The sequence below is a fragment of the Rhagoletis pomonella genome, unplaced genomic scaffold (assembly GCF_013731165.1).
Source record: "Rhagoletis pomonella isolate Grant_MI unplaced genomic scaffold, Rhpom_1.0 Rhpom_scaffold_00495, whole genome shotgun sequence".
NCBI lineage: Eukaryota > Metazoa > Arthropoda > Insecta > Diptera > Tephritidae > Rhagoletis > Rhagoletis pomonella.
Genome location: NW_023459049.1, coordinates 18818 through 37114, shown reverse-complemented (window position 1 = coordinate 37114; position 18297 = coordinate 18818). Strand labels below are relative to the sequence as shown.

Genomic DNA, 18297 nt, shown 5'->3' with positions numbered 1-18297 from the left:
TCTGCTTTCAAAAAGCGTCTGACTTAAACCATTTACCGTTCGAAGCCGGCGTAAAATTGTAGGTCCCTCTATTTTCGTTACAACATTAGAACGCAAAAAGGCCTAATAGAGCATTATGACGTGTGCTCCATATATTGGTTTTTTATGTCAAATGAGTTACTTTTTGAACAACGTTGGGAAGTAATGCAAACTTATGCAGCTCGAAAGGTACGAAGATTTTCCTCGAAAAATCATCTGTGCTTACGAAGCGTATTTTCACTCCGGTGGCTATGTTGACAGACAAAAGCTGCACTATCTGGGGATCGGAAAACGCGCACACGAACGGAGAGAAACCACTCAAGTAGCACACTGGTGTATAACTTGGTGTAACTTTGTGAATTTTGGTACAATTAGTCCGATTTATACCAAAATTCATAAATCTACACCACGTTATACACCAGTGTGCTACTTGAGCAGCGCCGCACAGTGGGCGATTTGGGGAAAAAATTTTCAAAATCAAATTGCGCCTCTCAGAGGTGCGATAAATCAACGATTTTTTTTCGTGTAAAGGATTTTTATTGTAGAATAAGGGAAAATTACAAAGAAATGCGCCTCTGAAGTTGCACAATTACAGGACTCATGGAAAGGACGAGAATTAAAAAAAAATATTGAAAAAATAAAAAAACAAAAACAGCATGACTCGTAAATGAAATAGAACCAACGTGGAAGTATAAACTTTCAAATAAGACCATCAATACAATCTATGGGGCCATTCCAGTGTTATGCGTGTTATATATGTTACGCTAAGGATGTTTTGTTAATGTCGTCAGATCTACGCCGTTAACTCGATTTTCAAAATGTATGTGCCAAATTAAAGGTCCAGCCTTTACTATTATTCCAAATGCTACTTCGACCAGTATTTGTATTTCATCAACAAGTGCTTTTACACAGTAGATAACACAATTGACGTCATCAAGATTTTGAGCTAATACGGACATTTGAAGACCTCAAACGGCCAAGGTGGCAGCTGGTGGCAGCTGATTTTACAACTATCTGATTGCGTAGAATGTACTTAATACTAAAATATAGTACTCAGCTTAGAGAAGAGTGGAGCTTGTTTTATAGACCTCCTAATCGCATACTCTTATGCATATTTTCTTTCGATTAACTGATTTATGTTCTATTAAGACCATGATAACTGGAGCAACGATATTTTATATTCTATCTAAGGCACTATCCATACCTAATATAAAAATCATAAAAGATTTTAAATATTTTTCATCCAGCTAAGGAACTTATTAATCAAACTTTTATAAAAAATATTCAGAAAAACCTGCTGCCAGCAATAGTACAACTTTGGCGATCCTGCGCTGCACATATCATATAAATAAATGAATTTCATTTTTTCAGAAACCTCATTCAATTAGCTATTCAGAAATATTTTTGTTAATTTTCATCATTTGGAATTTTTTCCGCCCAGAAACCACTGTTCGCCGCCTCAAAGAGTAAGAGTTTGGTGCGAATTTTGGAGCGGTTGCATCATTGGCATAACTTCCTTTGAAAACGATTTTTTTATGTCTGGAATTATAATACATGGACTTGAACGATCTTTGGTTTCAGCAGGATGGCGCGCCATGCCACACATCCTATGCCACAATAGTGTTATCAGCCGTCTCGGTGGTGTGAATTTGCCACCTCGGAGCGAATTGACGCGGTTAGACTTTTTAGTGGCGTCGCATCCATTAACGATTCAGGTCCTTAATACGAATATCGAGCAAGCCATATATGAGACAGAGACAGAAACCGTCTATATAAATATTCGAGAAACCGTCTACAAAACCAAGAAACCAAGGTCTAGGAAACTGGGTTAACAGGATGATGGGAATGTTTGCTCTGATTGATAAGGCTATAAGTTCTACCGCTTAGACTCTGTTGCACTGTTGACTCTTTTATTTTAGTTTTATTTTTAAAAGGAAACCACTATATCGGCACCTGAGTGGAAGATCTATCTATCTCTGCAGCCAGATCGATAATGTTCTATCTCAGAAAACTTTTCAAGAACGCCCTACTTCAGAATTTGATTGAAGAAGGCCCTTTATCTAGGGCTGTCAGACGTCCCGGTTTTCCCGCATATGTAATGGTTTTGAACTATTTGACCCGGTGTCCCGGTCCAACCTTAAAATGTCCCGGGTTTCGTTTAAGTGCCCAGACTTAAATTGTAGAAATTTGCATGGAGTAGTTTTTGAAGGAAATTCGTGTAAAAAATTGTTAAGGGAAGCTAACAAACTTCTTGATAAAGAAATTTACGTAGATGTTGGTGCATTTGAAAAATACATGTTTTTCTACCACACTTGACAATATGCTTAGAACTATTAAACGATACTCAAAGTGTAATACTAATTTCTGTGAACCAAAATAAACTGTTTTAATTTATTTTACTTAATTAATTATTTATATTGTATTTATTTTTGTTTAACATGTTATATTGGAATTATTATTAGTTTTGTTTGTTAATTTTTGTATTAGATTTTTGAATGTAAAGCAAAATAAACGAATACATACATGCTGTATTTAAAAGAAATCTATTTCGTTTTAGCACAAATTTGGGATGAAAATATTATCTTTTAAGATTTCTTCAGAAAAGGATTATATCGGATTTTAAGACTGTTAATTTGCTAGCACCTAAGGTTATTATGAAGAGATCCCCACATCGAACTTTTAGCTACATGTCAGACAGACTTTTTTTGTTTCCAGACACCGAGAAATATTACTGGCATACATACCAGTATATTATGAAAAAAATCCTAACTTTGAACGAATAATGCACCAAATAAAGAGCAGTTGGATTTAATGAAATTTGTGTTATTATTAGCATTTTTTGTGCGCTCGAGGATATAAATTTTATTTGTTAAGCAAAGGTATATGGATTTAAATTTGTCAAGGCCTCATCAACAAATAATTGAATTAGCACAATTACCTACTAAACTTGAAAATACTTTCGCTGTGGTTATTATTTACAGATTCAAAGTGTTACGTTTTAATATATACAGCCCAAAAAATATTAAGGCAACTGAAGGTAGTCTGACCAGAAATAATTTTATTTTATAAATTTATGTACATAAGTAGATAAAAAAGAAAAATAAAAAAACAGTCCCAAATGTTTAAAAATTTATTAAAACGATCGCTTTAAATCGATTTCAAATTCGTATTTGCGCAATTACAATTTTCTACGTTATCTAGTTTAAATATTGAATGAAATATTATTGTCAATTATTGCTAATGAATTGTGTACATCACTTAAATTCAACTGCTCCACGCTATACAAAGTTTTTTGTTAGATTGTTTTTGTACTTTTTACACTTTTGGCGATATTCTTAACATGCATTTATTCAATTTAGAAAATTATATTATGAATAAGGAAGCGAGACGTATTTGCCGCAATAAGAAGAGAGCGGCCGAAATACGTGAGTGCGAAGAGCTTGAGATGCTGGCCGACAGTAAGAATGCCCGAAAATTTTACCACAGGGTTAGGCGACTTACGGAAGGTTTCAAGGCCAGGACGAACTCCTGTAAGAACAACACAAGCTCTTGGCTCAATCCTTATCCATTCGTCTTGAAATATACTAGCCAGAAATGTGATTTTTTTTTATAAAAAAGAGAACCATTTTGAAATATGAGTGTTATTACTCTCTAGAAAATAATTTATGTAACCTCACATACGCGGTTTTGCATTTTGCTGATACGCGGTTTTGTACTTTAAACGACGATTTGTATTTTAAACATTAACACTCTTATGAAGTTATAATAACGACCAAAAATATTTGATTTGTTAATTTAACTATTTTTCTTTGCCATAAATAAAATTTTGATTTGGCTTTTTTTTAGCTTATTTTATGATTACATGTGTATATCTTGGTAACTGCTTTACCAATTTTTGGATCAGTTGTTGGCCTTTCCACAGCATACCAAATGGCCGAAAATTTTTCAAATCGGACAATAACTACGCCCGTATCCCATATAACGGTAATTTAGAGAAATAAGAAACCTCCGATAAATCAGTAGCTGCTGAAGCAAATTTATTCAAAATTGATGCTTGCAATATTTCTTTATCAAAAAATGCGTTCATGATAAAATTTTGGAAAAGGGGCGTGGCATCGCCCACATATGTGTATCTCGGTAACCGTTCCATAAATTTGTACCAAACTCAGTATGGTTATTGTAATTGCCACATAAAAGTAAAATGTTGAAAATTATTGAAATTGGACTAAAATTACGCCCACTTTTCATATAACAATAAAATTTCAGAAAAAATGCGATACATGTTTCTAAATTTAAGGACACTAATTTAACCAAAATTGATATCAAAAACATTCCTTCCAAAAGAAGTAACATTATCATGGAAATTTGGAAAATGGGCGTGATACCGCCCACATATAACTAGGTAATTTTATTTCATTATTTCTAACTGAACGTACTATCGAAGATGTTTGAAATAGGACTAAAGCCAGGGGTAGCTTACCATGTAACAGTAGTTTTCTGAAAGGCGAGAAAACTATATTTAATACTTGCGCTGGGTATTTAATGTTCGGCTTCACCAGAACTTAGACTTGTTTATTTTTTTTATATTAATATATTATATTATTTAATATACGTATACTAAAAGTTTGGATAACAAAATCGAGCGAATTTTTATTAAAAATTTTCGACCTTGACATTTTCTTTGAATAAATCAATACTTCAATATATACTGAACACTTTTCCTGAGTGCACTGAAGAATGCGGTGCACTGAGACTTGCCAGTTAAAAAAGGAATTTTTGGCAATTTTGATTCCACGAAATTAAAGGGTCTTCTTGTCTGGGTAGTCTTAAATAATTCCCTGTTACTAGTTCATAAACCGCTGACTTTTTCATGTACAATCACGGCAAAAACTGGAACCATTGTCAGAGTCGTTGGCGTTTTTCTCAAAGCAATGTCAAAAAGTTTCACTGGAGTTAAGTATTTTTCATCATCGTATATACTTACAAGTATGGAATCCTATGCCCCTTTTTGTCTATTCTCTTTCTAACAGCGGACGTGCCTGCCAAACTGAAAAGCATGATGGCGGCAGTGTTTGACAGGCACCTTCGACGATGCGAACGGCAATGGAAGGTAAGAAATGGAAGATGGATGACATGACAATGAAAGAATTATGAAATAGCAGAATGTCGAACCAAAACGAATTTAAAAATCTGACAATGCGAATGACGTCAAAATGAAAGAAATGCAAAATACCGAAATGTCGAAACAGAAGAAATAGATGACAGGCACGTGTTCAAGGGTTTCGTGCAACAAAAAGAGTTGTTGTGTTGCGCCATTCAATATTAAAAAAAAGTAATGTGGTTGAATACGCTTTTTTATTAAGTTGAAAAATTACATATTTCGCCAGCCAAAAAGTGTATAAATAAATATATAGCATATTGCTATAAGATGTATTTATAAAAAGGGTACATGCTTATGGCCTTATTCATAAAAAAGAAAATAGATGTAAAGTAACATTAAAAAAATCGATTTGTTTACTTTTTAAGAATTTGGGAAAAACATTTAACTCAAGTTTTGGTGCACCCATCTTTTTTCTGTTTATTATTTTAAATTTTTCTTTTCCTTAGTACTCATTGAGTTTTCATTTACACCCAGCAAAAATCAAAATATTTTATAAGAAATTTGTTGACCGTTTTTCGCACACTTCTCTCATGCTTTTTTATCGTAGTTATTATTCTGTTGACCTCTAAATTGCCATACATTTTATGTTGTTGCCAATACATTGTTTTCCGGCGTTTCCTCTGTGAACTTTTATAACTACATCCATAAAAATATTACTAATTTTGGTTTATAATTTTTTTTTCCATCTTGTTATTGCTGAATATCAAAAAGGAATTAATAAATAATAAAAAGTTAGTTACAATTTTAGTGAATGGTTCTTGCAAATAATATTATTTAATGGTTGAAATGACTTTTTGCCAAAACCAAAGCAGACGGGAAGGAAAAATAGTTGTTCATTAACGATTTGTCTGAAATATCGTTCTTGAAACGCGTTACTGCTCACTAAATTTGTAAAAATAAAATTTTTTCACTTAATTGTTATATTCTTCCTCATTGTGGTAAATTTACTCATCATCACAGCAGGGCGCAATCTTCTTTTCGATGATTATTGTATTGCTACTTTGAATTTCTCAATTTAGACAATTCGGATCTAAAAATAAGGGAAACTTTAAATGCACTGAAATTCACTAATACCCACTTCCGCAAAAATCACCTTATTTCGTATTTCCTTTGTTAAAAGTTATTGTAATCACATATTTTTATTGCCTTATTAATAAAAAATAAAAATTTTAAAAAGCTTTTTAAATTGCCGTTTACAAACATTTTTCAACTTATAAGCCTTTTTTAAGCTACTTTATTGTTTATGAGTAAGGCTATTACAAATTAGCACAATCAAAACACGGTCCTTATCGAAAAATTTATTATTAAGAAAATTTGCTGTTCTCACTTTTTCTTTCAACATCCAATTCGACTTTTATTACTTTTTGTACAGATATGTCATCGCCGCCAGGACGGCGCAATCTTGTATTCTATCTTTCTTGTCAAATATACATTTAGATCTAACTCTCATACTACTATTAATGGTAACCATGAATATTCATTAAAATCGTTTCAATTCGTAATAAAAGTAATTTGCATACTGCTAGTGTAAATATATTTTTTAATATAAACTACCTTTTTTAATTCTAAAATAAATCAACAATCTCAAGATTTATAAGAAAATTGTCTTCAAAAAATACGTCCCAAAGCATCCCTGTTGATATCATAATTCAAATGCAAATTAGAATAGAAATTTTGATGCAAAAGTTTTTCCGCGATATTCATCATACAAATTTATCATCTTACTTGTCCGTATGTCGCTCTGGAAAGAAATATATTTTAACTGATATGTTTTCTTGAAAACAAATGCAAATTTACATATTTTTTCCACCGGCAGGCACGAATATGATATTCAAAACAGAAGCAATGACAACGAATTTTACACACATTGTTGTATTTTAACGCTAAACGATAAGTTTCACAAATATTTTAAATTATTGCCTGGAACATACACATTTATCGTTATTATTGGAAATGCCAGACTTGGCATGCATTTTTAATTTCTTTTTTATTGAATTCAAATGAATAAAAACACATTTTTCTAAAATATTTCTCAATTTACATTTTAAAGTTTTTTCTGAAACTTGAATGTAACTCTGTGCGGATAATGAGAGAATTGAAAATAAGGTGATCTCAGCTGTTTTCAAATGTAAACAAACAAAATGGCGCTTTCCATACTTGTAAGCCTATACAATGTTTTTCATACGATTCAACTTGTTTCTCCATGATAACTGATTCATAATTTCAAATAAGTTCGCCAAGAACCTAGTGCAAAAATATTGTGAAATTCATTAGCCGAGTATCCGATCGGATATCTAAATCCTGCTCTTATTGTTTGCATGTTATTCGGAATACCGCTGCACAATAGGTCAAACGATTAATTTGGCTGTGCGACAGTCCAATTTCGTAAATGCAGTTTAACATTATTTTTTGTTGCCATTCTGTAGGGAATACTCCAAAATAACAGAAACTTCACTTTATTTTTGTAAAATAATAAACACCGTTAGACAGCAATAAACCAGTTAGACTTTGAAAACGTCATTGACACGTTGTTTGCGCAACCAGTTCATTTTGTAAGTTTCAAGTGCATTTTTTTGTAAAGTTGGAATAATTAAAGGAAAATTTTAAATGGAAAACAAAGCCAGAAGTGAGTATCTTTGTCCCAATTTAAAAAAGTGCCTTATTATCATTTGTTTGCAGAAAAAACTGACTTATTTCCATATCCACAACAATTTGCTTATGTATTTCCATTTATGATTTTAAGTACGCTTTTACAATTCTGTTAACTTTCGGCAAACAAAATGGAAAAGGAAATGGATAAATTAAGATGTAATGAGTTGATTTTATTTTACTTAACCCGCCGTTTTTAGCCGTCTGCAAGAAAAACAGGTTTTTCTGGTATATCATGCTATTACAAAAAGCGAGTTGTTTAAAGTTTGGCTGATTGGATATTCTCAAACAAAAGCTCTTTTCGGTTGCCAAACATGTTGAAAAAAAATTTGGTGCTGCAGATATTTGCGAAAGTTCCATGAATCTCCTAGAAGAAAAAACGCGTCTTTTTCTAATTATTAATCAAAGAAAGACGAAAATTATGGAAAACAATTAGGAAAGGATGCAAAAATATTTAGATCTGAAAACATAGCCTATCTCGCTGATGAACGTCTTTTCGAAATCAAAAAGCCAACTGTGTCGATCAGCAGCCGGATTCTAACTTTCGCTGTCGCTAAAATGCTAAAATACGAAAGCTAACATTTTTCCGAATTTTTAGCTATCTTCAAAAATTGCGGTTCTGTCCTCCCTTTCGCTAAAAATATCTTAGCCTAAATTTTTTGGCGATAAATAGTTTATTTTAATGGTGATAAATAGTGAAAATGGAAGTATGCGAAAGCAAGAAAAAAATAGCAACCTCAGTTTGGATTACATTTCATCTCCTGTAGCCTAGCCATAGCTGTGTTACAAAGACACTTGCGTCGATTCGCAAAGACCATTGATGAGCAGCCTTCGCATAAATGCAAATCCTTGAGAGAATTTACGGATTGAAGTTCCGACATTTTTTACACAAAGTGAATAGAGAAAGAAAATAACTTGTGTCAAAACCAAGCTAAATGGACAACGTTTTTGAGTACTACTTAAACACATATGTATACTCACCATTTGAACGTGCAAAAAAGCAGAAAAATCTGCTTTACGAAAGCCAAGTCCTATTTTCACATTTTATATACTGCCTTTACACTTTTTTTAATATTTTAAATCTTTTTACATTAAAATAATGCAGTATTTTAGGTGCTATTAATTTCGCACAGAAAAAGTAGTAATTTGACCTAATGTGCGCTGTTCGGAAAAATTTCTATTTCTACCCTGCAAAAAATTGTGCGACTAATCTCTAAAGAGAGTATTTCGAGATTACTCTCAATCGGGTACAATTGGGCATTAATTAGTCCCAACTAGTCTCATACGGGTACTAATGGAGGTCAATTAGTCTCGACTCATCCCTTGTGGGTATAATTGGAGATCAATTAGTCCCCAACTCATCTCTAACGGGTACTATTCACGATTTAATGATATGTACGCTCTTAGTCAATGAAATTTCATGTGCGGCGTTGGCACACAGAGAAAGTATTCGCCTAACAAAACTGAGCACCCCGGTTCGAATCTCAGCTGGCGAAAATTTTTATTTTTATTTTTTAAAAGTGACTAGTCGCTTTTTATACCCTTTCGGGTATAAATGTGAACAATTAGTCTCTTCATAGGACATGCCCGAACAAAAGCGATCAATTCATTCCATATAAAGAGATCAAAAGTGGTATTAGTCGCATGCTCCTTTGCGATTGCTCCCGGAGTCATCCCGGATTAGTCCCATTTTTTGCAGGGTAAATTTGACGTATTGACTATTTTATATTTTTCAAATATGTGTGTACGGGTTTGTTAATTCGGGTGGTTCAAAAATACGTGCGGGGAAAAAAATTTTAAAATGTTAACCTCTCTCTCCTCATGATTTTTCTAAATGGAAAAAAGACCACCCATATTTTTTTTGTTAAAAAAGGATTTTATAACGGATTCAAAACCCATGAATTTTATATGGGGAAAAACACTTTTTGGTGGATATGGTATAAAATTCTTGGAAATCAATATTTTTCGATCGGAAAACTCTGTTTCTCTTAAGACGACTTCAAATAATAATTCTCAATTGTTCTTCAACCATTTTTTAATATTAACTTTTTATAGGTCTTCCATAAAATGAAATGGGAGACCCGTAAAAATTCGTCAGTATTAAAAAATGGTTAAATAAATCATTGGATATTATTACTGGAACTCTTCTAAAGAGAAACAGAGTTTTCCGATCGAAAAATATTGATTTTCAAGATTCCTATACCATTATTACGAAAAGTGTTTTCCCCTACATAAAATACGTGGACAATTTCATGTGATTTGAGGCATTTCGGGGTATTCTTTTTTTATTTAGAAAAATTCTAGGGGTGAGAGCTTAGCATTTTTAAGTTTTGTTATTATTTTATTAATAAATCATATTCAAAAATTTTGATTGGGCTTGAGGCCGTTTTTATTTGAAAAATTATTGTGGAAAAACAAACAAAAACTATTGTTAAATTGTATTGTAAATGGTGGATGTTATAACTGCTGTTTCGGGGATCACCACATAACCTCATCAGACTTCTTCACTTCAATAAAAAGGGCCTCAAACGCAATACAAATTTTTACGTTGTTTCCACCCTAATATATTTACATATATAAGTCTGTTAAACTTTTTAAATCCCGCGAAAAGGAGTCCCAAATATAGTAGCGTTCTTGTACGCGATAGTTTGTAACATTTTGTACTAATTATCACGTTTTGCCGTTCTTGTGCCCAAAAAACTTGTAAGAAAGGGAAATTGAGAGCGCAAATTGCCATTTCTTTTTGAGGAGAAGTTGCTAGTTTTTACTGAATAAATTTTTGCTAGTAAGAACTTGCAAGTGAGAAAAAATAGCTGAACGCATGTTGCTGGGTGGAATTAAAACTAATAAAAGAAATGTTTATGAGCTTTTCATAGTTCAAACTGACAAAATAAACCTATTTAAATATAATATCTACATATTGTTTTATTAGGAACTAGCCGCGAATAAATAACAAATTAATCAGGCGTTCGTAAAACTTGCAAATTATTACTGGTTTTGCGTTCTTGTACTTTTGTGCTATGAGAGCGAATTCTCAGAAATTACTGGAGAATTACTGGCAAGTTACTGGATAATTTTGTAAAAGAACACAACTTATGTTGAAGACAGAGGCGTATGAGCAACTTTTTGAAGAGAAACTTCTTTGGCGGCAAATGCAGCGGAAATGGTGGGTAGTTGGCGGCGGAAATCTCCTAAATGTATGCTTTGATATTGAAACTGAAATAAAAAAAACGTGTTAAACGTTAGATGAAACGATAAGATGAATGGTGAATATATGTATGTCTAAATAGATGGAGAAATGAATAAAGATGAAGTTAAGAAAAAGCATCAAAAATCTTTCTTTTATAATTCCGTTGACAAATTTTTCAATATTTTTATGCAGATTTTTTAAGCTTAAACTGTTTTATCATCTGAAGGGGTTTTTTCAAAAAATATTTTAAGAAACTATTTTTACTCATAAAAACTCCATTTTTGGAGGTATGTATTTTCAAATCGGTCCAGCTCACGTAAATCTTGAGATTTTTCAGAAATATTGTGGTGGAAGTCTGCAAATGCAATAGATACTGTAATTTCGACGGAAAAACCGCAACTTTTTTGGTGATGCAGTCTAATACATATGTACGTATCTCCATTGTTCCACTAAGGTTCACTGAAAGCCATAATTTTTGAGCTAATCATTTATGATTCTCTGGCTAAATGACGCGCGTCCGGTTAATATGCCTGCAATTTTATTTGAAGAGAAACTTAAGGGTCTGTTGTTATATAAAAATAGAAATCTTTAATTTGCTGACGTTGTTTGTTCTGTTTTAATGTGGAGTGTGTATACTGCATTTATTTACATGCATATATGTATGTATGTATATTTACATATATGAATTTGTTTTAGACTAAAATATGTACCTCGTGAGTAGATTTGAGTTTTATCAAGTTAGCTTAACTAGTGTTCGCCCAGTGGTTGACACCACAATAATTTAAGTGAGTTTAGGTGGGGTGAGTTGAGTTGAAATGAGAAGAGTTAAAGTGGTTAAAGGTGAGTTGAAGTGAGATGACTTTAGGCAAGATGAGGTTTGTTGAGTTGTGGTTAGTTAAGGTGAATTGCGGTGAGGTGAGATGGCTTGAGTTGAGATGGGGCGAGTTGAGTTTTTCTCTTTATCTTTATCCCTATATCTTGCGCTATCTTTGTCTCTGTCTTTGTCTTTCTCCTTTTCTTGATCTCTTTTCTTCACTCCTCCGATTTGTGGCGTGCGCCTTGATGTTGTCACACAAAGGGGAGGGACCTACAGTTCTACGCCGACTCCGAACGGCGGTTGTATTTTTATGAGAAGCTGATTTTCATGGCAGAAATACCCTCGGAGGTTTGCCATTGCCTGCAGAGGGGCGACCGCTGTTAAGAAAAAACCTTTTTGCTATATTTTTAGCCCAGGACTTGAACCCAGGTCCTGCGGAGTGGTCGCGCGCACTGCTAACTACTACACTACAGCTTACCTATTTAGGTTAGGTTTGGTTAGGTAAGCGGGCTGCCTCCGCATGTGGAGGCACACTTGGACTCGACTAAGCTGTCCGTTGTGATGCCCTCAGAGGGGGAGGGAAAAGGGATGCAGGGAGGGTAGGGGAAAGAAGGAGGAAGCTATGGGAGAAAGACGACACCTATGGCTTTTTGCCGGAGAAACGCTCCGTGCACAAAACGAAGCTCTTCAGTCGACTGATATCCACTCCCGAGAGCTCATTCAGGCTTACAGCATGGTTTACAATCACACAGTGATCAGTAACACTCCCACCAATAGCGAGAGATGCAGCTTGCTTAGTCGCAAGAGCTCCTCAGACCACCCCCCGGTCCACCCGTGGCCAGAAAGACTTTGCCACCTTGCACTTCAAGGTCTTCGCCCAGCGCTCACTGAGCTGACTAAACGCCCATCAGTCCACAAGCTTACCACACGAGGTCAGGGGAGCCAGATCTTCCCTATCCGAAAGTAATTCCTCGACGGTTCCCTGTCTTGCAAGCTTCTCAACCATGCAGTTGCCAGCGATTTCGCTGTGACCTGGAACCCAAATAAGCTTAATAACCAAGTAATCAGACGCGGTCGATAGGGAAGTCAAACACTCCCTCACCATTTTCGAACGCACCGTCAGGGAGCCAAGAGCCCTGATGGCTGCTTGGCTGTCAGATTAAATATTTAGCTCCTTGACAGATGTTACACTAAAGAGCAACCAATCCGAAGCCTCTTTTATCGCGGCCACCTCAGCCTGAAAACACTACAGTGATCAGGTAACCTAAATTTCAGGTTGATTGAGAGCTCTTCGCAGAATACACCTCCGCCAATCTTCCCATCCAGCTTCGATTCATCTGTAAATAAGTTTACAGGTCCTCGATTCCAGATACTGCACCTCTCCCAGTCTCATCTCGCCGGGATGTGGGTGGTAACAGATCCATTCGGACCCAGAACCGGCGTGCAGTGGTCTGTTCGAGTCGGTAGGAACCCGAAGTCTCTTAGAATTCTGGAGTTCCCATAGCTTGAGGTGAACTTTAAGCCCACCACTCTTAGCCTTACTGCGGCTCGCGCAGCGGCAACTCTGCCAGCTATATCTATAGGCACAACATGTAACATGGCATTAACCGCAAGAATAGGTGTGGTTCGAAGTGCCCCACTGATTCCAATTAATGCAGCTCTTTGCACCTTCTCCAGCTGCTTGACGATGTAGGCTTTGTCGAGTGCGTTACACCAGACGAGTACCGCATATAATAAGATTGGCTTGATAATAGTTTCATAAAGCCAATGCACTACCTTCGGCGAAAGGTCCCAGCACTTGCCAATGGCCCCTCTGCAACAATACAGTGCTACTGTAGCCTTCTTGACTCTTTCCTCCACGTTAGGCTTCCAGAAAAGCTTACTGTCAAGGATCGAGCCCAAGTACCTCACCCTGTCAGAGAGCCTTAGAGGAAGACCACCCATTGAGGGAAGATGGCAATTCGGTATCTTATACCTTCTAGTAAAAAGAACAAGCTCCGTTTTGCTGGGATTTACACCCAGCCCGCAGCTAAAAGCCCAGTTCTCAACCAATCTCAAGTAACACTGCATAAGCTCAAACAGTGTTTCCGGAAACTTTCCTTTTGTTATCAATCTACATCATCGGCCTAGGCAACCACCCGACAGCCAATTCTTTCCAGAGACACTAGCAGGTCATTGATTACAACGTCCCAAAGCAACGGCGAGAGAACTCCCCCTTGCGGGTTACCTCTACTTACACTCCTCCGGTTAGAAGCGCTGCCCCACTCTGTCGCGACAGTTCTATTGCAAAGCAAGCGGTAAATAAACCTGACAAGGTCGACTCCGACCCCTAGCTTATTTAGGGAGTTATTTACAGCCTCAGGCAAAACATTGTTAAAAGCCCCCTCGATATCAAGGAAGGCACCGACCGCAAATTCCTTCTGCGAGAAGGATTGCTCAATATTTTCAACGACCGTGTGTAAGGCCGTTTCGACAGACTTGCCCTTGCAATAAGCATGCTGATCCAAGGAAAGGCGGTCCCTTAGGATCCCGCTCCTTAAATGCAGATCGATCAGCCTGTCCAGCGTCTTCAAAAGAAACGAGGAGAGACTTATCGGGTTGAAATCTCTGGGTGATACATGAGAGGCTTTACCTGCCTTGGGAATGAATATCACTCTGACCACCCTCCAAGGCACCGGAACATATGAGCCTTAGCCAAACAGCTCTCGAAAATGGGCATCAACCAGCGGCACGACACTTCTGCAGTTGGGCCGGTATTATGCCATCGGGGCCCGGGGTCTCAAAAGGCTTACACGAGCTAATGGCCCACAGAAGGTGATCCACGGTTAGGATTTCCGAGACATTCGTCTCGGGGATCGACGTCCCCAACCGCATCCCTCCCGGATCCGGCTTGCAGGGGAAATGAGCTTCAAGGCGCATCCGAAGAGACTCCTCGCTGCTCATTGCCCATCTGCCACCTTCATCCCTGATTCCCAGAGAGAATTCGCCTAAACCTTGAATCCTGACTGGGCTCCACGCTTTCGCAGAACAGTCTCCACGACGTCCTCTACGCTTTCCTAATCTCAGACTTATATATCCCAAGCCCAATCTTATACAGTGCCCAATCGGAGGCTAATTTACTCTTGCTGGCCCTACCAGAGCGGTTTGCTCTTACCTTTGTGGTAACGCGCTTCGTCCAAAGCAAGCTGTATGTACCGATGGTCGGAGAAGGAGTGGTCACTAAGGACTCTCCAGCCAGATAAACGGGACATTATATCAGAAGAGGCCAGCGTGATATCTAAAACCTCTTCTCTACTTGCCGTGACAAAAGTGGGGTCGCTCTCCCTACTACATATACATAAATTTTCATTTAGAATAAAGTTAAAGAGTGACTCACCTCTGAGCTGCCCCAAATCGTATGGTGGGAATTCGCGTCAGACCCAATAACAACGCGGACTCTCCTGCGTCTAGCTCCTGCCACTGCATTCCTTATTAAGCGCGGAGGTGGCTCCACCCCATTCTCGTGCGCCATATAAACAGAGATCAACCAGAGTTCTCCGGTTGCACCCTTTAGGCTCACCCTCACAATGTCACCATCGCTGAAAAGAGGTAGAATAAAAGCAAATCTTATCAAAATGAAATTTATTTTCCATTTGGTTAACGAATAAAACAAAAATATAAATTTTATTTTTTAGTTATCCAACCAGCATAAATAAATTTTATTTTTGATTTGTCCGACGAATCAAATCTCAAACTAATTTTGTTCTGCGTCGAACAAGTAATAAATTTATAGTATTTAGGATTTGATACATCTTTCACAGGAGTATTTTCTGTTATACTTTAGTAAAGTTTTCTAAGGGCCCAGATTTTTCCGAAAATTAAGTTGAAATATAGAAATTATGTATTTTGCTATGTTAATAAATTTGGTTACTCAATATTCATATTCTAATAAATGTAAAAGCGTTCACATGCAAATGATGGTCATTTCTATATTTAGTACCGAACCCGGATTTTCTCTTGGCGGCCCTGGTTATAAAGGACGGGGAAAGACGGCGGGAATGGTGGAAATCGTAAAGATCTGTTGATTTTAGGTCCTCTCCGTTTTCTGACTACGATTTGACAGTTTTTGTTGTAGCAAAAATAATGCGCAATTATATTCAAACTTGAAACATAAATATATTAATATATCTTCTTCGTTACACGAATAAATCTTTTTTGTGTGTACAACTTTATTCTCTTTAACTATCAAACAAACCCAAAGCTGTAAACACTGTTCCATATGTTATTGTTGGTACGGAACGTAATAATATATGTATATACATAACTGGTATACGATTTTCACCTATTCCTACCGTCGCGATTCTGCTCCGTACCGCCGTTATAACCAGTGCTATTGTGCTATGATAGAAACAATGGCAACGAACTACACGTATGTACATATGTACACACATACACAAACATATGTATGTTGTATCCTAGCATGTACGTGTTATGTTTCAAATGTTACGAAACAAGTTACTGTACCAGTTGCTGTACAAAATTATTCCAAAAATTGTTTTCGTAAAGTTTTTATTTGATTCTTCAATGCAACCCTGTGCGAGACATGAGGGAACTGGAATTGAACAGCTGAGGCCAAGGCGAATTTATATGTATATGATTATTTATGTATATATATCGTCGCCTGGGTAAAAGATTGTCGTAAGCGTCATACGTACGTGCGTAACATACGACAATCTTTTACCCAGGCGACGATATGAATTCGCCTCCGCTGAGGCAGACTGATTTCCAGTTCGCTCAATTTTTTCACAGAGCTGCATTCAAAAATCCAGAAAAAAACTATGGAAGCTGCTTAGCAAATTTATTAAGAAAGTGTATGTAATCTTTAATATTGCTTAAATAAGAAAGATTAAATGCATGCCAAATTTTGTATTTTCAGTTTTATTGTATGTAAAGCTTTTACAAATTCCAGAAATTTTTGCCATAATTTATGAAACCAATCGCGCATCCGTCAAAATACAACTTTGTTTGATATGTACATACATATTTATGCACATATGTATTTGAAGTTCGTTGCTATTGTTTATGTTTTATTCTTGGAATTGGAGTGCGTCGTAGCTTAAACGAAATAAATTTGCAAATATTTTTGTAAAAATTTAATAAATTTAATTTTTTTAGCATATCCTCTTGCACTAATTATATATATCGGCGGAGGTACACCCGCGAAGCAGGCAGACATTTCCAGCACATAAAAGCAAAAGAGTTTGTGCAGATGATTATCCACAAAAGACGCTGGAGTAGAACACCTTATCAAGTGTCAAAAACCAACGGCTTATGGAGGCGCAATACATATTTATGAGCACGGTTGCCAGGGAATATGTTGGAAATTAATTTAATCTGAACACTAACGATAGCACGTCACACAAAATCACAGTATATATAAGTATATACATATGTAAATAATGTACGGAAAGTACTAACAATACTTAGCACCAAGTAATGGCGGTAGACGGTAAAACTATACCTGGTACGGGAGCTGAACAAATATAAATGCCAGAGCGGCTTACGTAAAGAAAACATACTACCTTCAGATCTCACTCATCCAAGCCAACTAGCTGGAAAAATTATGCTCTTGCACAAAGAGGGACCCTACATGAAGCGAATAGCAACATCGACTCAGATCATCAGGAGGCATTGATCGAAGCATGAGGCAAATTTAAGCATACTTTTATTTGTGCCTTAATATAAATTAATTGAAAATTTGATTCCAAATATAGCAAAATTTTTGTTAGCGGACTCAACAGGGTTCACGCTTATCGTGGAGTCCATAAGAAACTGAAAAAAAAACAAAAGGGCAAAAGTAGCAAGGAGAAGGAGTAATAATCAGAAGCCACTATTCATTGCTGCGAAGGAACTCTCCGAAGATGACGAGGGTTTCCAATATTGCTCTAGGATCCCTGCAGTACGGGGGAGCGACTAGTGATGTAAATTTTCGATAGTTTCAAGTATCGATCGATGCTCGATAGTTTGGAAACAAGTATCGAATAAAAGTATGCGATACTTTTACATTATTCCGTTGAAAATCCCTTAATCCAAAACTAATACTCATAGTGACTCTTTTTTAGTAAAAACGCTTTCAATCGAAAACATTACATAGAAACTAGTGAACTTCTGTTGAAGCTTATTGTTACCTTTAATACTTACCATAAATAAGTTTTAACTATTTCAGCTATTTAGGGATATATTTTTCATATGCTTTCCCCCACGTGAGCGGATCTCGATGTCTCTCCAATAAATCTTCTTGAATATATTGATTACCCTCAACAATGGCAGACTCTAAACAACTTTTGTGAGCTTGCTTACATTTTTTATCAAAATCACTCCAAAGAGAATTTCCGTTAGTTTGATCCACGTTGTGGTCCGGCAAATTATCATTTTGAAAGCTGGTTATACACTGCTCCTCAAATTGTAAATTTTACAACCCGT

At 36.1% G+C, this 18297-nt stretch overlaps 1 long non-coding RNA gene across 1 annotated transcript; it reads left to right on the top strand.

The window, feature by feature from the left end:
• Positions 1-16574: 16574 nt before the first annotated feature.
• Positions 16575-17263, top strand: LOC118751022. Its single transcript, XR_004994475.1, has 3 exons — positions 16575-16685; positions 16768-16918; positions 16990-17263. It is a non-coding gene; the product is annotated as an uncharacterized LOC118751022 (long non-coding RNA).
• Positions 17264-18297: the final 1034 nt, after the last annotated feature.